Here is a 26,668-nt window from a genome sequence, read left to right as displayed (position 1 = left end):
CCTTCAACACTCCTTCATACACAGTTTAAATCAATTTAAATACTGTATTTTTTTTTTAAAAAAAGTGCAGATAAAGGTACTTAAATTCTCTTATACGTCCAGTTGAATATAACCAAGTTCTTAGCTGGCCAAGCTGAAGTTTTAAAGCAGGAATTATTTCACATGCACCAGTTTAAATATGCAAGGACAGGAAATCAAAGAATGTGGCTACCCCCACACCTGTAATTACTAGCAAATAACAAAATTCAGCCAACACTAGCTTCAGTTCAAGTTACTGAAGAGCAGAATAACTTCAGTTAAAAATTCCTTCAACACTCCTTCATACACAGTTTAAATCAATTTAAATACTGTATTTTTTTAAAAAAGTGCAGATAAAGGTACTTAAATTCTCTTATACGTCCAGTTGAATATAACCAAGTTCTTAGCTGGCCAAGCTGAAGTTTTAAAGCAGGAATTATTTCACATGCACCAGTTTAAATATGCAAGGACAGGAAATCAAAGAATGTGGCTACCCCCACACCTGTAATTACTAGCAAATAACAAAATTCAGCCAACACTAGCTTCAGTTCAAGTTACTGAAGAGCAGAATAACTTCAGTTAAAAATTCCTTCAACACTCCTTCATACACAGTTTAAATCAATTTAAATACTGTATTTTTTTAAAAAAGTGCAGATAAAGGTACTTAAATTCTCTTATACGTCCAGTTGAATATAACCAAGTTCTTAGCTGGCCAAGCTGAAGTTTTAAAGCAGGAATTATTTCACATGCACCAGTTTAAATATGCAAGGACAGGAAATCAAAGAATGTGGCTACCCCCACACCTGTAATTACTAGCAAATAACAAAATTCAGCCAACACTAGCTTCAGTTCAAGTTACTGAAGAGCAGAATAACTTCAGTTAAAAATTCCTTCAACACTCCTTCATACACAGTTTAAATCAAATTAAATACTGTATTTTTTTTTAAAAAAGTGCAGATAAAGGTACTTAAATTCTCTTATACGTCCAGTTGAATATAACCAAGTTCTTAGCTGACAAAGCTGAAGTTTTAAAGCAGGAATTATTTCACATGCACCAGTTTAAATATGCAAGGACAGGAAATCAAAGAATGTGGCTACCCCCACACCTGTAATTACTAGCAAATAACAAAATTCAGCCAACACTAGCTTCAGTTCAAGTTACTGAAGAGCAGAATAACTTCAGTTAAAAATTCCTTCAACACTCCTTCATACACAGTTTAAATCAATTTAAATACTGTATTTTTTTTAAAAAAGTGCAGATAAAGGTACTTAAATTCTCTTATACGTCCAGTTGAATATAACCAAGTTCTTAGCTGGCCAAAGCTGAAGTTTTAAAGCAGGAATTATTTCACATGCACCAGTTTAAATATGCAAGGACAGGAAATCAAAGAATGTGGCTACCCCCACACCTGTAATTACTAGCAAATAACAAAATTCAGCCAACACTAGCTTCAGTTCAAGTTACTGAAGAGCAGAATAACTTCAGTTAAAAATTCCTTCAACACTCCTTCATACACAGTTTAAATCAATTTAAATACTGTATTTTTTTTAAAAAAGTGCAGATAAAGGTACTTAAATTCTCTTATACGTCCAGTTGAATATAACCAAGTTCTTAGCTGGCCAAAGCTGAAGTTTTAAAGCAGGAATTATTTCACATGCACCAGTTTAAATATGCAAGGACAGGAAATCAAAGAATGTGGCTACCCCCACACCTGTAATTACTAGCAAATAACAAAATTCAGCCAACACTAGCTTCAGTTCAAGTTACTGAAGAGCAGAATAACTTCAGTTAAAAATTCCTTCAACACTCCTTCATACACAGTTTAAATCAATTTAAATACTGTATTTTTTTGGGGGAAAAAGAGCAGATAAAGGTACTTAAATTCTCTTATACGTCCAGTTGAATATAACCAAGTTCTTAGCTGGCCAAGCTGAAGTTTTAAAGCAGGAATTATTTCACCTGCACCAGTTTAAATATGCAAGGACAGGAAATCAAAGAATGTGGCTACCCCACACCTGTAATTACTAGCAAATAACAAAATTCAGCCAACACTAGCTTCAGTTCAAGTTACTGAAGAGCAGAATAACTTCAGTTAAAAATTCCTTCAACACTCCTTCATACACAGTTTAAATCAATTTAAATACTGTATTTTTTAAAAAAGTGCAGATAAAGGTACTTAAATTCTCTTATACGTCCAGTTGAATATAACCAAGTTCTTAGCTGGCCAAGCTGAAGTTTTAAAGCAGGAATTATTTCACATGCACCAGTTTAAATATGCAAGGACAGGAAATCAAAGAATGTGGCTACCCCCACACCTGTAATTACTAGCAAATAACAAAATTCAGCCAACACTAGCTTCAGTTCAAGTTACTGAAGAGCAGAATAACTTCAGTTAAAAATTCCTTCAACACTCCTTCATACACAGTTTAAATCAAATTAAATACTGTATTTTTTTAAAAAAAGTGCAGATAAAGGTACTTAAATTCTCTTATACGTCCAGTTGAATATAACCAAGTTCTTAGCTGGCCAAAGCTGAAGTTTTAAAGCAGGAATTATTTCACATGCACCAGTTTAAATATGCAAGGACAGGAAATCAAAGAATGTGGCTACCCCCACACCTGTAATTACTAGCAAATAACAAAATTCAGCCAACACTAGCTTCAGTTCAAGTTACTGAAGAGCAGAATAACTTCAGTTAAAAATTCCTTCAACACTCCTTCATACACAGTTTAAATCAAATTAAATACTGTATTTTTTTTTTAAAAAGTGCAGATAAAGGTACTTAAATTCTCTTATACGTCCAGTTGAATATAACCAAGTTCTTAGCTGGCCAAAGCTGAAGTTTTAAAGCAGGAATTATTTCACATGCACCAGTTAAATATGCAAGGACAGGAAATCAAAGAATGTGGCTACCCCCACACCTGTAATTACTAGCAAATAACAAAATTCAGCCAACACTAGCTTCAGTTCAAGTTACTGAAGAGCAGAATAACTTCAGTTAAAAATTCCTTCAACACTCCTTCATACACAGTTTAAATCAAATTAAATACTGTATTTTTTTTTAAAAAAGTGCAGATAAAGGTACTTAAATTCTCTTATACGTCCAGTTGAATATAACCAAGTTCTTAGCTGGCCAAAGCTGAAGTTTTAAAGCAGGAATTATTTCACATGCACCAGTTTAAATATGCAAGGACAGGAAATCAAAGAATGTGGCTACCCCCACACCTGTAATTACTAGCAAATAACAAAATTCAGCCAACACTAGCTTCAGTTCAAGTTACTGAAGAGCAGAATAACTTCAGTTAAAAATTCCTTCAACACTCCTTCATACACAGTTTAAATCAAATTAAATACTGTATTTTTTTAAAAAAGTGCAGATAAAGGTACTTAAATTCTCTTATACGTCCAGTTGAATATAACCAAGTTCTTAGCTGGCCAAAGCTGAAGTTTTAAAGCAGGAATTATTTCACATGCACCAGTTAAATATGCAAGGACAGGAAATCAAAGAATGTGGCTACCCCCACACCTGTAATTACTAGCAAATAACAAAATTCAGCCAACACTAGCTTCAGTTCAAGTTACTGAAGAGCAGAATAACTTCAGTTAAATATTCCTTCAACACTCCTTCATACACAGTTTAAATCAAATTAAATACTGTATTTTTTTAAAAAAGTGCAGATAAAGGTACTTAAATTCTCTTATACGTCCAGTTGAATATAACCAAGTTCTTAGCTGGCCAAAGCTGAAGTTTTAAAGCAGGAATTATTTCACATGCACCAGTTAAATATGCAAGGACAGGAAATCAAAGAATGTGGCTACCCCCACACCTGTAATTACTAGCAAATAACAAAATTCAGCCAACACTAGCTTCAGTTCAAGTTACTGAAGAGCAGAATAACTTCAGTTAAATATTCCTTCAACACTCCTTCATACACAGTTTAAATCAAATTAAATACTGTATTTTTTAAAAAAGTGCAGATAAAGGTACTTAAATTCTCTTATACGTCCAGTTGAATATAACCAAGTTCTTAGCTGGCCAAAGCTGAGGTTTTAAAGCAGGAATTATTTCACATGCACCAGTTTAAATATGCAAGGACAGGAAATCAAAGAATGTGGCTACCCCCACACCTGTAATTACTAGCAAATAACAAAATTCAGCCAACACTAGCTTCAGTTCAAGTTACTGAAGAGCAGAATAACTTCAGTTAAATATTCCTTCAACACTCCTTCATACACAGTTTAAATCAAATTAAATACTGTATTTTTTAAAAAAGTGCAGATAAAGGTACTTAAATTCTCTTATACGTCCAGTTGAATATAACCAAGTTCTTAGCTGGCCAAAGCTGAGGTTTTAAAGCAGGAATTATTTCACATGCACCAGTTAAATATGCAAGGACAGGAAATCAAAGAATGTGGCTACCCCCACACCTGTAATTACTAGCAAATAACAAAATTCAGCCAACACTAGCTTCAGTTCAAGTTACTGAAGAGCAGAATAACTTCAGTTAAATATTCCTTCAACACTCCTTCATACACAGTTTAAATCAAATTAAATACTGTATTTTTTAAAAAAAGTGCAGATAAAGGTACTTAAATTCTCTTATACGTCCAGTTGAATATAACCAAGTTCTTAGCTGGCCAAAGCTGAGGTTTTAAAGCAGGAATTATTTCACATGCACCAGTTAAATATGCAAGGACAGGAAATCAAAGAATGTGGCTACCCCACACCTGTAATTACTAGCAAATAACAAAATTCAGCCAACACTAGCTTCAGTTCAAGTTACTGAAGAGCAGAATAACTTCAGTTAAATATTCCTTCAACACTCCTTCATACACAGTTTAAATCAAATTAAATACTGTATTTTTTTAAAAAAGTGCAGATAAAGGTACTTAAATTCTCTTATACGTCCAGTTGAATATAACCAAGTTCTTAGCTGGCCAAAGCTGAGGTTTTAAAGCAGGAATTATTTCACATGCACCAGTTAAATATGCAAGGACAGGAAATCAAAGAATGTGGCTACCTCCACACCTGTAATTACTAGCAAATAACAAAATTCAGCCAACACTAGCTTCAGTTCAAGTTACTGAAGAGCAGAATAACTTCAGTTAAATATTCCTTCAACACTCCTTCATACACAGTTTAAATCAAATTAAATACTGTATTTTTTTTAAAAAGTGCAGATAAAGGTACTTAAATTCTCTTATACGTCCAGTTGAATATAACCAAGTTCTTAGCTGGCCAAAGCTGACGTTTTAAAGCAGGAATTATTTCACATGCACCAGTTAAATATGCAAGGACAGAAAATCAAAGAATGTGGCTACCCCCACACCTGTAATTACTAGCAAATAACAAAATTCAGCCAACACTAGCTTCAGTTCAAGTTACTGAAGAGCAGAATAACTTCAGTTAAATATTCCTTCAACACTCCTTCATACACAGTTTAAATCAAATTAAATACTGTATTTTTTTTAAAAAAGTGCAGATAAAGGTACTTAAATTCTCTTATACGTCCAGTTGAATATAACCAAGTTCTTAGCTGGCCAAAGCTGAGGTTTTAAAGCAGGAATTATTTCACATGCACCAGTTAAATATGCAAGGACAGGAAATCAAAGAATGTGGCTACCCCCACACCTGTAATTACTAGCAAATAACAAAATTCAGCCAACACTAGCTTCAGTTCAAGTTACTGAAGAGCAGAATAACTTCAGTTAAATATTCCTTCAACACTCCTTCATACACAGTTTAAATCAAATTAAATACTGTATTTTTTTTAAAAAGTGCAGATAAAGGTACTTAAATTCTCTTATACGTCCAGTTGAATATAACCAAGTTCTTAGCTGGCCAAAGCTGAAGTTTTAAAGCAGGAATTATTTCACATGCACCAGTTAAATATGCAAGGACAGGAAATCAAAGAATGTGGCTACCCCCACACCTGTAATTACTAGCAAATAACAAAATTCAGCCAACACTAGCTTCAGTTCAAGTTACTGAAGAGCAGAATAACTTCAGTTAAATATTCCTTCAACACTCCTTCATACACAGTTTAAATCAAATTAAATACTGTATTTTTTTAAAAAAGTGCAGATAAAGGTACTTAAATTCTCTTATACGTCCAGTTGAATATAACCAAGTTCTTAGCTGGCCAAGCTGAGGTTTTAAAGCAGGAATTATTTCACATGCACCAGTTAAATATGCAAGGACAGGAAATCAAAGAATGTGGCTACCCCCACACCTGTAATTACTAGCAAATAACAAAATTCAGCCAACACTAGCTTCAGTTCAAGTTACTGAAGAGCAGAATAACTTCAGTTAAATATTCCTTCAACACTCCTTCATACACAGTTTAAATCAAATTAAATACTGTATTTTTTTTTAAAAAAGTGCAGATAAAGGTACTTAAATTCTCTTATACGTCCAGTTGAATATAACCAAGTTCTTAGCTGGCCAAAGCTGAGGTTTTAAAGCAGGAATTATTTCACATGCACCAGTTAAATATGCAAGGACAGGAAATCAAAGAATGTGGCTACCCCACACCTGTAATTACTAGCAAATAACAAAATTCAGCCAACACTAGCTTCAGTTCAAGTTACTGAAGAGCAGAATAACTTCAGTTAAATATTCCTTCAACACTCCTTCATACACAGTTTAAATCAAATTAAATACTGTATTTTTTTTTTAAAAAGTGCAGATAAAGGTACTTAAATTCTCTTATACGTCCAGTTGAATATAACCAAGTTCTTAGCTGGCCAAAGCTGAGGTTTTAAAGCAGGAATTATTTCACATGCACCAGTTAAATATGCAAGGACAGGAAATCAAAGAATGTGGCTACCCCACACCTGTAATTACTAGCAAATAACAAAATTCAGCCAACACTAGCTTCAGTTCAAGTTACTGAAGAGCAGAATAACTTCAGTTAAATATTCCTTCAACACTCCTTCATACACAGTTTAAATCAAATTAAATACTGTATTTTTTTTAAAAAGTGCAGATAAAGGTACTTAAATTCTCTTATACGTCCAGTTGAATATAACCAAGTTCTTAGCTGGCCAAAGCTGAGGTTTTAAAGCAGGAATTATTTCACATGCACCAGTTAAATATGCAAGGACAGGAAATCAAAGAATGTGGCTACCCCCACACCTGTAATTACTAGCAAATAACAAAATTCAGCCAACACTAGCTTCAGTTCAAGTTACTGAAGAGCAGAATAACTTCAGTTAAATATTCCTTCAACACTCCTTCATACACAGTTTAAATCAAATTAAATACTGTATTTTTTTTTCAAAAAAGTGCAGATAAAGGTACTTAAATTCTCTTATACGTCCAGTTGAATATAACCAAGTTCTAGCTGGCCGGTCTTAAAGCAGGAATTATTTCACATGCACCAGTTTAAATATGCAAGGACAGGAAATCAAAGAATGTGGCTACCCACACACCTGTAATTACTAGCAAATAACAAAATTCAGCCAACACTAGCTTCAGTTCAAGTTACTGAAGAGCAGAATAACTTCAGTTAAATATTCCTTCAACACTCCTTCATACACAGTTTAAATCAAATTAAATACTGTATTTTTTAAAAAAAAGTGCAGATAAAGGTACTTAAATTCTCTTATACGTCCAGTTGAATATAACCAAGTTCTTAGCTGGCCAAAGCTGAGGTTTTGAAGCAGGAATTATTTCACATGCACCAGTTAAATATGCAAGGACAGGAAATCAAATAATGTGGCTACCCCCACACCTGTAATTACTAGCAAATAACAAAATTCAGCCAACACTAGCTTCAGTTCAAGTTACTGAAGAGCAGAATAACTTCAGTTAAATATTCCTTCAACACTCCTTCATACACAGTTTAAATCAAATTTAATACTGTATTTTTTTTTAAAAAGTGCAGATAAAGGTACTTAAATTCTCTTATACGTCCAGTTGAATATAACCAAGTTCTTAGCTGGCCAAAGCTGAGGTTTTAAAGCAGGAATTATTTGACATGCACCAGTTAAATATGCAAGGACAGGAAATCAAAGAATGTGGCTACCCCCACACCTGTAATTACTAGCAAATAACAAAATTCAGCCAACACTAGCTTCAGTTCAAGTTACTGAAGAGCAGAATAACTTCAGTTAAATATTCCTTCAACACTCCTTCATACACAGTTTAAATCAAATTAAATACTGTATTTTTTTAAAAAAGTGCAGATAAAGGTACTTAAATTTGCTTATACGTCCAGTTGAATATAACCAAGTTCTTAGCTGGCCAAAGCTGAGGTTTTAAAGCAGGAATTATTTCACATGCACCAGTTAAATATGCAAGGACAGGAAATCAAAGAATGTGGCTACCCCCACACCTGTAATTACTAGCAAATAACAAAATTCAGCCAACACTAGCTTCAGTTCAAGTTACTGAAGAGCAGAATAACTTCAGTTAAATATTCCTTCAACACTCCTTCATACACAGTTTAAATCAAATTAAATACTGTATTTTTTTTTAAAAAGTGCAGATTAAGGTACTTAAATTCTCTTATACGTCCAGTTGAATATAACCAAGTTCTTAGCTGGCCAAAGCTGAGGTTTTAAAGCAGGAATTATTTCACATGCACCAGTTAAATATGCAAGGACAGGAAATCAAAGAATGTGGCTCCCCCCACACCTGTAATTACTAGCAAATAACAAAATTCAGCCAACACTAGCTTCAGTTCAAGGTGCTGAAGAGCAGAATAACTTCAGTTAAATATTCCTTCAACACTCCTTTATACACAGTTTAAATCAAATTAAATACTGTATTTTTTTTTTAAAAAAGTGCAGATAAAGGTACTTAAATTCTCTTATACGTCCAGTTGAATATAACCAAGTTCTTAGCTGGCCAAAGCTAAGGTTTTAAAGCAGGAATTATTTAACATGCACCAGTTAAATATGCAAGGACAGGAAATCAAAGAATGTGGCTACCCACACACCTGTAATTACTAGCAAATAACAAAATTCAGCCAACACTAGCTTCAGTTCAAGTTACTGAAGAGCAGAATAACTTCAGTTAAATATTCCTTCAACACTCCTTCATACACAGTTTAAATCAAATTAAATTCTGTATTTTTTTCAAAAAAAAGTGCAGATAAAGGTACTTAAATTCTCTTATACGTCCAGTTGAATATAACCAAGTTCTTAGCTGGCCAAAGCCGAGGTTTTAAAGCAGGAATTATTTCACATGCACCAGTTAAATATGCAAGGACAGGAAATCAAAGAATGTGGCTACCCACACACCTGTAATTACTAGCAAATAACAAAATTCAGCCAACACTAGCTTCAGTTCAAGTTACTGAAGTGCAGAATAACTTCAGTTAAATATTCCCTTAACACTCCTTCATACACAGTTTAAATCAAATTAAATGCTGTATTTTTTTTTTTAAAGTGCAGATAAAGGTACTTAAATTCTCTTATACGTCCAGTTGAATATAACCAAGTTCTTAGCTGGCCAAAGCTGAGGTTTTAAAGCAGGAATTATTTCACATGCACCAGTTAAATATGCAAGGACAGGAAATCAAAGAATGTGGCTACCCCCACACCTGTAATTACTAGCAAATAGCAAAATTCAGCCAACACTAGCTTCAGTTCAAGTTACTGAAGAGCAGAATAACTTCTGGTACTTCCACCTGTGTATTTTGTGTATGTATGGGCCCACAATCATGGCATGTGCAACTTTCAAACAGTAACAGATATTGACATCTGGACAGTGAGTATGCACGACTGCTGACATGGGTATTGCTGAGAAGCATTGTGGTTGGCACTGCATTTGTCAGAACATGGCCCTGTCATCCACAGTACTGCCCATTGGCCACCAAGACCCAGCCCTCCATCCCTAAAAGCTGGCCACTTTCACACAATATTGAACACATGACAACTTAACACATGGACTCCTGCATATTGTACACATGCAACAATCCTGTAGATTGGGCCAGCTCGGGTAATCTGTGCTCCACTGTTATTACACCTCACACTTACATGTTATAGCATTTCCACATAGGATTGGCGGGGGCACATCTGATCACTTTAAACATTTGCTATGACTGTACTGGTATTTCAGGTACTCTGTTGGCTTCCATTTCATTTTGTATTCTGACCTATCATGCAGACTGGAGGTATATCAGTAGTGTACAGATCTTAGGTTTTATTGATCTACATTTCAGTTTCAGACTTCTTACCCTTCCGAACTGACATACAACTGCCAGACCTGCTGTAGTCTGCCTGTGTAGGTCTAGAGCGGGGTCTGTTAATCATTTCCATCAATTGGAGGCCTTAGACCAGCCTTTCTTTATGGTCATCTACACCTGTCCTGCTGGCTGAGGCTGGTGGTGGGTATGTGGGCTGCACTGACAAGCATGTGTGTGTCTTATAGACACACATTTGGACCATGACATGTACTGCAGTGGGATTTTTCACCTTGTCTAGTACTGCCTAGTATGTTGATAGCAGTATTTGTTATGGATTTCATGCTGCCCATATAGGTGTCCACTATTTGCTGCCATCCCATTCAGCCACATGATTCCCTTGCATGATCACATCCATACCATAGATACAACTATCAGAACATACTACTCCATTCAGCAATTTATAGGAAGACTGACTTACCTTGTGTCTGTTCCAGTATTGAGGATGGTGCTGGAGGGCTGACTATGTCGGATGAACGTAGTTTGTGTCTTTTGGCTTTTCCCAGTTAGGCATCGCCACAGCAGAACTCCGGTCCGCTAATGACTGGCAGTAGATTTTCTACATGCCAAGTTTGCCAGCCCTGATGCACTACCTTCAACGAAGGTACGCCCATTCACGCATGTCTCATCGGATGCACATAGTACACTCCCTAAATGGTAAAGCACAGCTAGTGTCATGTTTGGCATCCCTTTTACTGTATGTGAGAGTCAGAGAGAGGCATAATTTCCTGGGTCCCTAACATGTCAGTGCATTGCATTATCTCTTTGCCAAGGCCTGGTCATATTGGGCATGCCTCCTTCTGCTACATTGGGCAGGCTCAGGTCATTCCTCCTCTGAGTCACTCTGTACTTGTGATGGCCTTGGCATTGGTGGGGGGCTGTGTGGCCTTGCCCCATGTTGCTCCTACTGCAGCTGTTTCCACAGAATCATATTGTGTAGCATGGCAAATACTATGAACATTTGTGTACATGTAGCTGGAGAGTACTGCAAGCCTCCACTGGATATGTCCAGGCAGCAGAACCATGACTTGAGCATCCCAAACATATGCTCAATTATGATTCTGGTTTGAGCATGTGCCTCATTATGGTGTTCTTGTTCGGGTGTGTGTGCATTTCTGATGGGTGTCATTACCCACAGCTCCAGTGCATAACCAGCATCCGACACTAGATGGCCCCAAGGGCAAATGACTGGTACAGCTGTGTCATATGCCGGGTGTGGGAGTTGTGATAGCTTCCAGGGTTGGCCACACACACATTCAAGATACTGCCCTAGGCATCGCACATGACCTGGCTGTTGATGGAGGGGAAGCCCTTGCTGTTTATGTAGCCCCTACTCTGCTCTCCAGGTGGTGCTTTGATGTGTATGTGCATGCAGTCTATAGCACCCACTACCTCAGGGTATTCTGCTATTGGTGGACAAGACACATATTGCTGGTCAGTGCCTCACGGGTGTTGTGGAAATATATGTGCTCACTGGAATGTGCTGACTAGCATCCAGTAAATGGTGGAGTACCCTAGATGCTGATGCCTGTGAGATCCCCATGATATCCCCAGTTGGCCTTTGGAAGGTACCTGTGGTTAGTATTCTTAAGCCTGCACATACCTTGGTATCCACTGGGATGGGTTCCCCTCTGTTGGTTCTGTGTGTGAGGGTGGCCGGCACAGCTCAACAATTTGCTGTAGAATGTCCCTGCCTACCCTATAGTGCTTCACTATCTTCAGCTCGTGTAGCCCCTGGTAGGTTACCCTGGGTCTGTACACTCTTCTCCTTCTCCTCACTGTGGGTTGGTAGTCAGCATTCACATCATAAACACCCTCAGCCTCTTCCACATATTGATGTATGAGAGCGATAGCAGCCTCTAACATTTTGTTAGTTTTGTCAGGTAAAATTTCCCCATATGTGTACACTGGTGGTGTAGAGTTTGTGGGAAAATCCAGACTGGAAGGTGTTTACATAGTTTATAGTAGTGTGCTAGGCTGTTCCATGTGTAATTGGCTGATTCTGATATATTTTATCTACCAGCTATGCTAGTTCTCCTTGATTGCCTTCCTACTGCTGATTCCCCAAAAAATAGTCTGAAAGGTGTTTGCGTAGTTTATATTAGTGTGCCTGGCTGCTGCATGTGTATTTGGCTGATTCTGATACTTTCCACCTGCCAGCTATGCTAGTTCTCCTTGATTACCTTCCTACTGCTGTTTTCCCTTCCAATTGGCTTTCCTTTTAAGCCCAGAGGCTTGCCATGCATACCCAGTGCTCATATATGTACAGAGCTGCTATTTCCTGTTTTTTTTTAAACCCAGTGCATAGCATACCCACCTGTTTAGGCTATGTACACAGTGCTCAGGAACATCTGACACACCCCCTTCCTTAGCTGTGCTTAGCTAAGGGCAAACTTGATCCACAGAGCACCAATGAGCTTACTGCAAGCATGACACACCCCCTTATGATGTCATTCAGCTCTTAGACTTGCACTGTGGTATTGCTGCACCTACATGGTTGGGTGCGAAGTAACACTGAGAGAATATCTGTGATTCAGTATCAGTCCCCTTATTTGCATAAAACAGAATGCAAATTCATAGTTACCACACCCACACTCAGCCTTCCCCCATAGCAACCACTAGTCTCTGGTATTGTTGTTTTATGCATGCCATTGACTATCATAGCAAAATGCTGATTTGGGTTTAAAATCTTATTTTCCACTTTTTTTCTTATTTTTGGTTCAATCCCTTCTGCTCACCACTGCCCTATGCTTAAACAGCCGACATTGGCCTCAGAAAATAAAAGTTATATTTTATAATTTTGCAGCTATTTATCATGCCAGTGGCCATATATTTAGCCATTGGCATGCCTACTCCATTGAATACATGCTTTCTTTGGAGCTGTCATGCCTCTGTTTTGTAATTTGCAGAAATGTATTTGGTTAGTAACCGAATACATTTCTGCAGGTTACACTATTCCTACACAGATGCCTGCCTGCTTCTTGGATCGCTAATTCAAGTCATTTGCATGGTTTTCACCTGCAAATGAGTAATTAGCATATAGCAGTGGTGTCTGTGCAGGAATAGCCTAGGAGCACTCGTGTATGTACCGGGAGCTCGTTCTCTGTTTTGTAATTTGCAGAAATGTATTTGGTTAGTAATCAAATACATTTCAGCAGGTTACACTATTCCTGCACAGATGCCTGCCTGCTTCTTGGATCACTAATTCAAGTCATTTGTATGTTTTTTACCTGCAAATGGGGTAATTAGCATATAGCAGTGGTGTCTGTGCAGGAATAGTCTAGGAACGCTCGTGCATGTGCCAGGAGCTCGTTCCAGGATCGTTCAGTGGCCATATTGGGTGCAGCTTCTCTTGCACTATTCCTGCACACCAGGCAGAGCTTGCTGATTCCTGGGGAATGTGTGACTGAGCAACAAAAAAACACTCTCTAGGGAGAGAAGAGAGAGAGAAACTACATAGAACTGCCACAGAAACAAAAATGAGATGTAGCTGAATTAGGAAATAAAAATTTAGTTCTAAGAGGCAGCAAAGCAGACCTAGTGTGGCCCATTCCTATTGTGACACAAACTGCAAATAAAAGAGAGGAAAAACAAATAAAATACATTCCCCAGGATTCAGCAAGCTCTGTGCGGTGTGCAGGAATAGTGCAGGAGCTGCTGGAGGCAATATGGCCACCGAGAGATCCAGGAACAAGCTCCTGGGATGTGCATGAGGTCTCCTGCACTATTCCTGCATGGGCACAGCTCCTGTATGTAAATTACTCCTTTACAGGTGAAAAACATGCAAATTAGGTGAATTTGCAATCCAGGAAGCTGGCAGCTGACCGTGCAGGACTAGTGTAGTTTGCAGAAATGTAATCGGTTAGTAACCGAATACATTTCTGCAAACTACAAAACAAAGCCATGACTGCTCCAAATAAAGGGTGTATATAATGTGGAAAGCATTCCAGTGGCCAAATATATGCCCATTGGCATGGAAAACAGTTGCAAAAATAAAAAAAAAAAACTTCTATTATTTTTTTAGCTGATTTCAGCTGTTTAAGCATAGGGCAGTGGTGCACAAATGGGATCGGGCAGAAAAAAAAAAACTTGAAATAAGCATTCTATCCAAAATCACAATTTTGCCATTATACTCAGTGGCAGGCAGGGTGGTACAGGAGTAGCATTGTTGCCTCACAGCAAGAGGTTCTCCTGTTCAATTCTCGGCTGGAGTGCCTTCTGTGTGGAGTCCGCATGTCCTCCCCGTGGTTGAGTGGCCTCCGAACGACATACGTAAATGGGCGTACCTTCTCAGAAGGTTGGGCATTGGGCTGGCAACTCAGCACCATAAATATCTACTGCCAATCATTAGCAGACCGGAGTTCTGCTGTGGTGACTCCTAACTGGGAAAAGCCGAAAAGACAAACAACAACAACTCAATGGCAGGTAGAGGACAACATGGCCAGTGAATAGTGATTGCTATGAGGGAAGGCTCAGTGTCAGACTTGTAACTAGGTATTAGCGGGCAATCTTATGCAAATGAGGGGAATGATACTGAATCCCAGTGTCAGGCATACTATAAGCTTATTGGAGCCCTGTGGCTCGGGTTTGCCCTTAGCCTAGCAGAGCTAAGCAAGGGGGTGTGTCTGAAGCTGCCAATCACACTTTACATTGCCTAAGCGGGTGTGTGCACTGCACACCATGTTTTGAAGGAAAAAAAAAGTAAACCAGGAAATAGCAGCTCCGTGCACATCTGAGCACTGGGTTTGCGTGGCATGCCCCTGGGCTTAAACAAGAAGGCAATGGGAAGGGAAAACAGCAGTAGGAAGGTAATCAGGGAAAGCTAGCATAGCTGGCAGGTGAAATGTATCAGAATCAGCCAATTACACAGTCAGCAGCCCAGCCCAGCATACCACTATAAACTATGCAAACACCTTTCCCTCCACCTTTTCCCACAAACTCTACACCACCGGTCTACAAAATCAGGAAAATTTTACCAAACAAAAGCAACAAAATGATAGGAGCTGCAGCAGCTATCATAAATTAACATGTGGAATAGGCTGAGGGTGGTGAGGATGAGAATGCTGACAACCAACCCACAGTGAGGAGAAGGAGAAGAGTGTACAGACCCAGGGTAACCTACCAGGGGCTACATGAGCTTGGAGATAGTGGAACGCTATAAGGTGGACAGGGACATCGTATGGCAAATTGTTAAGCTCACACCTCACACACAGAACCAACAGAGGGGAACCCATCCCAGTGGATACCAAGGTATGTGTAGGCCTAAGAATACTAGTCACAGATACCTTCCAAAGGCCAACTGGGGATATCATGGGAATCTCACAGGCATCATCATCCAGGGTACTCCACCAGTTCCTGGATGCCATGTTAGCACATGCCGCTGAGCACCTATAGTTCTAAAACAGCTGTGAGGCATTGACCAGCAATATGTGTCTCTTCCACCAAATAGCAAACTACCCTGAGGTAGTGGGTGCTGTAGACTGCACACACATATGCATCAAAGCACCACCTGGTGAGCGGGGTGGGGTCTACATCAACCGCAAGTGCTTCCCCTCCATCAACTGCCAGGTCATGTGTGATGCTCACGGCATTATAGTGAATGTGAATGCTGGCTGCCCTGGAAGCTATCATGACTCCCACATTTGGTATATGATGCAGCTGCACCAAAGATTTTCCAATGGGGACATCGCTTACGGCCAGCTAGTAGGGGATGCTGGTTACACACTGGAGCCATGGATGATGACACCCATTAGAAATGCACACACATCCAAACAAGAACTCCGTAAAGAAGCACATGCACATACTAGAATCAGAATAGAGCATGTGTTTGGGATGCTCAAGTCACAATTCCGGTGCCTGGTCACATCAGGTGGAGCCTTGCTGTACTTACCAGCTACCTGTACTCAAATTGTCATCATATGTTTCATGCTACACAATATAATCCTGTGGAAACAGCTGCAGCAGGAACAGCACGGGCAGGGCCACACAGGCCACCACCAATACCAAGGTCTGCAGAGGCACATAGTGACTCAGAGGAGGAACAACCTGAGCCTGCCCCAGTAGGCAGAAGGGGGTGTGCCCAGTATGCCCAGGCCATGGCAACGAGGCAACACATAGCACATACAATGACACAGTAGGAACCCAGGGAATGACACCTCTCTCTGACTCACACATACAAAAAAAGGGATGCCAAACATGACACTACCTTTGCTTAACCATGCATAGGGAGTGTACTAAGTGCATTTGACATACTCAGCCCTCCAGCACCATCCTCAATACTGGCACAGCCACAAGGTAAGTCACTCTCCCTATCAACTGCTGAATGGAGTAGTATGTTTTGTTACTTGTATCTATGGTATGGATGTGAGCATCCAATGGGAATTGGGTGTCTGAATGGGATGCCAGCAGATAGTAGACACCTACAGTGGCAGGATGAGATCTGTAACAAATACTGGTGTCACCATAGTAGCCAGTACTAGACAAGGTGACAAATTTGGTGGGCCATATGTGTGTCCATAGGACACACACATGCCAGTCAGTGAGGCTAACATACACAACAGCAGTCTTAGCCAGCAGGACAGGTGTAGACAATCCCAAACAAAGGCTGTGCTAAGGCTTCTTATTGATGGCAATGGAGAACATCCCGCCTCCAGACCTACACAGACAGACTACAGCAGGTCAGGCAGTGGGATGTTAGTTCTGAAGAGTAAGAAGTCTGAAACTGAAATGTAGATCAATCAAACCTAAGACCTGTAGTACACTGATATGCCTCTAGTCAGCATGATAGGTCAGAATACAGAATGAAATGGAGTACCTGAAATATCAGTAGAGTCATAGCAAATGTGGACAAGTGTCAGGTGTGCCCTCCCAATCATATGTTGAAATGTGGTAACATGTATGTGTAGGTATAATAACAGTGGAGCACAGATTACCTGAGCTGGCCAAAGTAGCAGGAAAGATTGGAGCATGTGTACACTATGCAGGGCTGCATGTGTTAGGTTAATGTGTGTTGTACATTGTGTGAGAGTGGTCAGTATGTAGGTATGGTGAAGTTTGTCCTGGTGGCCATTGGCCAGTACTGCCGGTGACAGAGCCAAGTTCCCACAACTGCAGTGCCAAAAACAGTGCATCCCAGCAAAACACATTCCAGCAGTAAGCCATAGTAAATGTTTGGAAGTAATATCTGTCACCATCTGAAAGATGGACATGGCATGAATGTGGGCCAAGACATATAAACAATACACAGGGGGAGTACACCAGACAGATAGTGTATAATATGTTACTGTCAAATGGACACACCTTTGGAATTGTACATACAGGGTAGCAGCACATTAGTTGGTTTGTAGTAGGGAATACCAATGTCATCTGGCCAAACACTGGCAGACCACAAAAGTCACAGGTATGAAATATTGAGAAACAGATGATGTCTCTGCACAAGTCAGCAGAAGTGGAATGCCCCATGCATGTCTGTGAGTCAGATGCAAGTAGTGTCCATAGCACACATGCACAAAGCTCACCCTACCATCACCCACAGGTACCTCTCTGGTCTCATCCCTGCTGTTGGGAATGAGTAAAATATGACCCCCACCTCTGTATGGCAATAGCCAAAGAATGAAGCATGCAGAACAGGTGTCCCATGCAGGTGTGTCCCTAGCTGTAAACAGCAACCTACCAGCATTCACACTACTGGATCAATAATGACAGAAAGTATTGGCATTAACGCCTTGCACACCTACCCTGTCACCCCAGTGGAATATAGTGTCTTGCAGTCTGGGACTGTAGGAGTGACACAATGCAATGGCCTGCTACAGCTGGTCTGCATCACTACAAAATGATCTGCAGTCATCTGCCAAAGGCCTGTGTCTCACCTGTACTGCCAATGTATGTTATGTCATGGACTCCCAAATAACAACTTAACACAGTCCACAAAACCCAAATGCAAGACCATGTGGACAAATCCCAGTAACATGTCCACCATTTCCTACTGCATGAACTGTGGACCAACAGCAAATTACTGCTGGGATGAGGTGATAACTATAGGGAACTTATTAGATAATGTTTGCATAATGTTTGGAAGAGGATAGAATAATAGAGTGGGGGGGTAGGATCACGGGCGGCATGGAGTGTGTGAAGTCCAAAACTCAGTCGTGTGCAAATACTATTCCTACCTGCAAACCCAGGAATGGGTGGCTACAAACCTGCTTGTAAACCACACTGTGAATGGGGTAATGTCCAGAATTATGACCCCTGCCTCTGGGTAACCTGTGTGAATCTGTAGAGCTGTAAGGTATGGCCACAGCAGGATATGGCCATACTGTCACATCCATGGATGTACAAGCATGGGATCCTCAGACACCACTGTACCAAGGTGTTGAACCATTTACACAGACTCAGCAGCAATGGTCTGCAGCTTCCCCTCCAGAATGGCATGACTGTGCAAGAATATGTAGGCTGCAGACCAGAAAACTGGACACAGCTGCATTCACCCTGTGTTCCCCAGGACATTAATGCAAGAAAATATGTATACCTGACAGTACTTGATGACATAAAACATCACAGTGCAAAACAGTACATATGTCTGAATATCTCTGCTAACACCAAGACCATGTAGCAGAAGCAGCACAGACACAATTACCTACAGTAACCCACTATCCTTTGTCCATTTTGTCCCAATGTTATCAACCGATCTACAGATATCCTGCAGAAACAGGTTGCTAGCTGTAGGTGTTGAACACAAAAGCCTGCACTGGAGTACAATCTACCTGGAATGGATTCACCCATTCAATGCAGAAGGTCATACTGGGCATGATCCTACACTTAGAGAAACGAAGCCCATGTCTGACAACAAAATACTGAAAGGTCATACTGGGCATGCTCACACACTTGACTGGCAACAACAGTCTCAGATGTTTGTGCACATACTCCTCAGTACACACCAGTCATGCTTTGCACACACATTGGATAGGAATACACACATATATCCAAGGACAACACACTATAATAGGCCAACATTACACATACATAGATGTGTGGAAGAGAGTGACAGACAGTGACAAAGAGTCTCCCATCATGAGGCCTGTCCCACCCAGCACACATCCAATTGGCTAAAACCATATGATGTGCAAATGTCAATCACTGTAGACATTTGCCTCTGGTATCCTTCAGCACTATAGTGTCTGTGGTGCTTGTGCTAACTGTGTAACATGACTGTACAAGTCAGTAGTCATCTAGCAGTTGTATACATGTACCTGTGGAATATAAACCTGTGTGTGCCTGAGTGTTGTGTGTCTGCTTCCAGATGAATGGGTTATGGCCCATGCACACACACACTGCACTCCCCATTGCCCTACTATGGCAAGCCTGCTGATGTCTTCAGCTTGAAATACACCTTTGGGGAAAAAGTAGTCCTATAAGCTCTGTGGCGGATGCTATAACTGCGTAATGCTGTAGTGTGATGTACTAGCAAGGTAGGAGTTCTAATCCACAACATAGCAACTGATTGTCTGATTGTCTGTGTGTGATTGTCTGTGTAGGGATCAATGCTTTTGAGACCATTCACACTCACTACAATTTCAAATGCCCTACTTTGGCAGGGCTGCTGATGTCATTCACTTTGAAATACACCTTTGGGGAAAGAGTGGCCCTGTAATTTCCATGGTGCATCCTATAACTGCACAATGCTGTAGTGTGATGTGCTAGTTAGGTAGGAGTTCTGTTCCCAAACATGGCAACTGTAGAACTTTGTATGGGTGTGTGTGTGCTTATCTGTGAAGAGATCAATGCTTTTGAGGCTATTCACAGTCACTACAACTTACATTGCCCTACTTTGGCAAGCCTGCTGATGTCATTCACTTTGAAATACACCTTTGGGGAAGGCACAGCTCAGTAATCTCTGTGGCGCATCCTGTAACTGCGTAATGCTGTAGTGTGACATATTAGTTAGGTAGGAGTTCTCTTCCCAGACATGGCCACTGTGAAACTCTGTGTGGTTGTGTGCATAGGGATTACAGTTTTTTTGGCCATTCACAGTCACTAGGCACACCTAAAAATGGAGAACATTGATATCTGTGCAGTAACAGAGACCTGATCCAAGGCTCCAGAGAGCACCCTACAATACCAGGTACAGCTCTCACCACACCTGTTGGCCACCAAACCAGGACCAAAACAATAAAGGTGGAGGAGTGTCTATATTCACCAAGGATATTCACTAAACCAGGCTACTTGCTCAACAGAATGTGTCTAAAATACCCCCAGTACAACTAAGATTAGGTCAGACTGCAAACCAAACTGTAGAGCTTGCTACAGATCCCCACCATGCCCCAAGATTCCCACTACAGTTTTTGAAACACGCTGTGAAATATTATGATACAAGCAAACACCCTAATACTGGGTGACTTACACTACTCTGCCATTAACTGGGAAAACTACTTGTGTACCAACACGTGTGCCCAATGGTTCTTGGAAGTCATAATTCCCAATGCCCTGGAAAAAGTAAATCATAGTCCCACCAGGGGCTCAAATATCCTAGACCTGGTCATTACCAACATGGGAAATTAATGCTCTACACCTATGGTCATCCCATTGGTGGTCAGGTCTGCCCATGAGCTAATCACCCTTAACATTTATTTATTTTATTTTATTTTTTTGTTGTTACTGCTGGTCCAGTCAACTGGATACCATTTAAGTTTCAGTGGAGGCCGGAGAAACAATCTATTAAAACAAATAAAACAAAACAAAGTATGGTGCAGGAATACAATACATACAATACAATAGAAAGTTAAATTTTATTTACATCTGTTAACTGGGCTGGTCAACTGGACATATCCATTTTTTCAGTGGGCCGAGGAGAGAACTCCTCCACTACAATCTATTAAAACAAGTAAAAATATCACATGGTGCAGGAATACAAAGTTATACAATACAATAGAAAGATAAGTTAAACCTACACCCCAGTAAGTAAACCTCCGTAACACACATCTTCAAAGCCAACATCAAGCTACATATATCAGACGTGATTAATGTCACGACACCCATGCAAATGGGAAATGAAAGGATGGCTGCTGAATCCTACATGAAGGCACTGTATGAGCACATCCAGTTGTGCATGAATTGTGCCATCCAATATAGAACCAGGACGCTCCCCACCAAGAAAAGGAAGCCAATGTGGTGGCCCCCTGCCATAAGCACACTGTACAACAAAAGGAATAAACTGTTGCAGGAATGATGGAATTTCCAGGATGCAAAATACTCCCTTACCAGCCACAGTAAGAATCTGAGATCCTTCATAACATCCACCAAAGCTAGTTATGAACATAATATAGTCAAATATGCCAAAGACAACTGCAAGCCATTCCATAGCTATGTCAGGAATCTAAATGACAATGCTCAGATCTGCTCTGAGCTACATCAGGATGGTATTAAATACACTGCTCACAAGGATATTACAAATATCCTGGCAGATAGATTCAGTGCCAATTGCACCCCCCCATCCCCAAAAGGGCCCATCTCAACACTGAAAGATTGCCAGATTCTGGTAATAATGGCTATATAGTTAAAAAAACAAAACAACAAAAAGTGGATCCAACAAATAACGCCAGTCGATGATGAATCCAAAATCCTTTTACTTTATAAGCGCATATAATACACATTACATATGGCTGTTTCAGTTTATAAAGACTTGGGTGTAAACAGCTACAACACCAGAATGTAAATAAAGGAAAAAAAAAAACAAAATTCTTAATATACATTATATTAAAAAAATAAAAACTCATAAAAAGCCAAGTACAATACCAAAAAATTCAATAGTATGATGGTATATAAAAATAATATAAATAATAATAACTACAAATATTCAAAAAAATTTAATTAATTCATCATAGATCATCATTTAATTTAAGCAGACATTTGATGGAACACATCTCATAGCAACTCATACTCTTCAAGTTTGAGGTGCCATGGTCCACAGTTCATTTAAGGGGACTAAAAAACAATTATATTTAATATTATAAGTTTTAATTGAATTAGTAGAAGTTTAATATAATGTATATTAAGAATTTTGTGCATGTTTTTTTTCTATGTGTTATTCTTCTGGTGTGTGTGCTTTCTACTTAGTCTCTTTTATGAAACACTAATTAACTGCTTATTCCTGTGTGTGTATTTATACACACAGTAAAGTTCACTATACTTAAAGAAGTGAGTGCAATGTAATGTATTGCATGAAAGCACTAAGTAAAAAAAGTTGGATTGATTCTTCATTAATCGTTATTTTTGTTTTCCACTTTTTGTTGTTTTGTTGGTTTGTCTAGCTTCAATTTTTACATAGTTAAAAAACTCAATCTCCAGAGCTAAGACAACAGCAACCATGGGTCCTGTCAACATCCCAGGCTGGGTACTACATGAACTACAAAATGAACTGGCACCTCACCTATGTGCCATGTCTAATCATAGCCACACCTCAGGCTTCATGCCTACTGTGTGATGCACAGCTATGGTTATCCCAGTCCACAAAGGGGGATCCACCTTGGATCCTGGGAACTACAGCCCCAATATTATGACATGCCTGATCTGCAAGGCCATAGAATATATTATCATGGAAATTAAAACAAAGATATTGGCAACCTGCAAACACTGGACCCCAAACAGGTTAGGTTTGTGAAGGGCCGATCATGTCGCCTCAACCTGATTGACAACTGTGAATCAGTCTCCAGAGCTGTGAATGAGGGTAAAGGTGGTTCACACAGCCTATCCAGACCTCACCAAGGCCTTCATCACCATCCACCAGTCTGGAATCATAGATAAATGTATCAAGCTGGCCATTAATCCCTATGTCACCCGATGGGCTGCCCACTGCTGTACTGACAGAACCCACACTATAAATGTAGGTGACACCAACCCCATCCCCAGACAAGTGACAGTTGAAGTACCTTAGGTTTCAGTCCTGGCACCGCCCTTGTTTGCCATCTACTGCTCTGAAGAACAGTCCAACAGTAAGGGACTCTGGCAAACAAAGATCGCAGATGACTGAACACTAGGAGCCAATATTGAATTCCCACATGATGTGGATATTCTACAGAACGGCGTTACAGAAAGACATGCTTGGTGCTTTATCCATGGCCTCAAGATTAAGGCCAAGAAATGTATATTTATCCCCTTTGGGAAGGGACATGTACCTGTGAATTACCACATAAATGGCAGTACACTAAACACCTAAAGTGTGATATGAGACTTAGGGACACAGGTGGACAGTGGTCTCACTTTGATAACCACATTGCCACAACAGTCAGGAAATGCACCTATGTGGCACACCTTATCACTAAGACCTTTACATCTAGGAAAAAGCAGGCCATTGTCCCACTGTAGTCATCTCTCAGTAGACACAGTACAGACTACAATGGCCCTTTACGTAGGTACCTCACAAGATATCTGCAACAACCAGAGAGGCTGCAGGCATACCTCACTAAAAGAATCACAGACCTAAACTAGATGCCTTATGCTAATCATCTGAAAATCATCCAGATATACTCTGTCACATATTGTTTTCTCAGAGGCAATCTCTGCTTAACATACCATGCCATGTCAAATCCACAGCTGTTGGACATGCTACACGTAAAGAATTCCAAACCCTCACAGCCACATGCTTCAGGGATTCAAATCTTTTCATCACAATGAACAATACATGCTGGAGGGATGTGTTCCTGACCCAGAGACTCTCTAGACTCTGGAATAGACTACCCATACATGTCAAACAGAGTGCCTCTTTGGCACTCTTCAAAAGGAACCTGGACAATTGGATGGGAGATAAGGAATTGACCCCGGGGATCATGTCAGTTGCCGTGTTAGACAGGGGTCCAGGGAAGGAAATATTGTGGGAAGACATAGCCAGGGAATTGTCATGGCTAGACATGTATAGACCCTAGGGCAGATAGCCTAGTACCAACCTATGAACCTATCACCTTCACTTTCCATTGCCCACCCTTGACAAGGCTGCTTATGCCATTCACTTTGAAATAAATCTTTGTGGAAGGACTACCCCAGTAAGCTCTGTGGTGCATGCTGTAACTGTGTAATGCTGTCATGTGATGTACTAGCAAGGTAAGAGTTCTATTCCCAGACATGGCAAGTATAAAAGTTTGTGTGTTTGTTTGTCTGTGTAGGGAAGAATGTTTTTGAAGACATTCACAGTTACTACAACTTCCATTACACTATGTTGGCAAGCCTGCTGATGTCATTCACTTTGAAATACACCTTTGGGGAAGGAGTAGCCCAGTAATCTCCTTGGCATGTGCTATAACTGCGTAGTGCTGTAGTATGATGCACTAATTTGGTAGGAGTTCTAATCCCAGACATGGCACGTGTAAAGCTATGTGTGTGTTTGTTTGTCTATGTAGGGATCAATGCTTTTGAGACCATTCACAGTCACTACAACTTCCATGTCACTACTTTGGCAAGCCTGCTGATGTCATTCACTTTGAAATACACCTTTGGGGAAGGACTAACCCAGTGAGCTCTGCGGAGCATGCTATAACTGTGTAATGCTGTAGTGTGATATACTAGTTAGGTAAGAGTTTTAATCCCAGACATGGCAAGTATGCAACTTGGTGTGTGTGTGTGTTTGTCATACGTATCCTGTGTGGAGCTGACTCTGAGTGTGTAACAACAGGACTTATTGTGGAGTGGGTTTGCAAATTTCTTATATGGTGGGCTTATTATATGTCACAATGTCCACCTTACAAGAATAACAGATGACAAACAGCAGAGAGACTGGGGTAGATAATCCATACCCTTACGTGTGACATCATGGCTTGGGGAACAATATAGGCAACCCTTGTATTACCCAGAGAACACTCTCCACCCATGTCTCATACACAAACACACTCAGCTAGGCAACAACCAGTATGTTGGTAGTTCCCTGCATATTGCCCACAGATAGTAACCATGGTGTGATTGCAGTGGACTACAGAGGACACGGCATCCTGTCCCATCCCTGCAATAGGCAAAATATTGCATACAGTGCTCCTTCACTATGTTCCCCACTGAATGCCTGCAACAACTGCAGAGCCAGTAAATGTATCCCACAAAGGACATACAATGCCTTATACACATGCCCTGTATGGACAGATGCCACTGACACCAGGGAATACCTGTATCATGCTGTCAATGTAGGTGCAAGGTCAACCTGGTGTTCATTGCCACTTCTTACCACAAGAGGTCAGGAATGGCACATCTGATGATAATATGTCTACACAACATGCCCCAGACACACCAGGTACACTTCCACATGTCACAGAAATGCATGTGGGATGTTTGCACATCCTAGACACCATTCACATTATGGAATATAGAGCACATACATGGCAAGCATTGCACAACACTGGCCACCCACAAGTAACCCAGATGACTGGTTGGTGAATAGAATACCCACCTGTGTGGGCCAATCCAGGGACTATACCTTTGAGCCACACTGCAGACCATTGTCATGTGGCATGATGCCAAGGTATACCCTTTGCCTAGCTTTGTACAGCCTTCTGGCACAGTCAATCACTACATACCTGTGAAGCAATGCACCCACACATGTCAGTACTGTCAAACCTGTGTCTGTGTGTGTAGAGTTTAATGATTTGGACACCATTCGCACTCACTACACCCCCCTTGGCCAACTGAAGTGTGCCTTCTGACGTCAGACACCTTGACATACCCTTTGCCCATATATCATCCTGATAACACCTGTGGTGCATGTGATACCTGCATATTACTGTATTGTGTGGCAAACTAGCTAGTTAGGAAGGCTAATCCTGACCCTGCCAACTATGATAATGCGTGTGAGTCCCTGAGAGAGTGTGGCTGTGTTGACCTTGACACCTGTTCTTGTGGACAGGCATGTGTACTACACCTACCTTATCCCTCCTTTATCACTGTTTCTGATGTCACTCACAATCAGATATACCTTTGGACTGTTCCCCAGCATGTAAGCTCTGTGGTGCATGCAATAACTGCATAGACAGGTGATAGCAATACATAGCCAGGCAGTGGTTTGAAACCCTGTACCGGTAAGTGTGTGATACAAACATGCTTAGGTTTAACTGTCTCACCCCCTCCCTGTCTTACTTTGTCTCTGTCTGTCTCTCACTCCCTCTCTGGTGGATGTGGATAAGTACACCAGGTTTGCTTTAGCAGCAGCTTGTGTTTTGTAAGTGATGTTCATGATGGCCTTTGCATGAATTGCAGTCCCCCACTAGCTGATTGCATGCTGAACAGCTGTGATAACATTCCCATAGCCAATTGCATGGAAACACACTCCTAGAACTAGGAACATCATGTGGGTGTTGGCCCTTTTCCTTCACTGTGAGAAGGACTTCATGTCAGTGTTTGGCAAACAGCATCACAGATGGTAGTGGGATACACCTCTAACAACATACACTGTGGAGACAGGCCAACAAACAGGAGGGGGATGTTCCAG

This window comes from Protopterus annectens, chromosome 1.part0 (genome assembly GCF_019279795.1).
Source record: "Protopterus annectens isolate FY-2018-M chromosome 1.part0, PAN1.0, whole genome shotgun sequence".
Taxonomy (NCBI): domain Eukaryota; kingdom Metazoa; phylum Chordata; order Ceratodontiformes; family Protopteridae; genus Protopterus; species Protopterus annectens.
The sequence above is the reverse complement of the archived record's forward strand: the minus strand, read 5'-3'. Positions refer to the sequence as shown.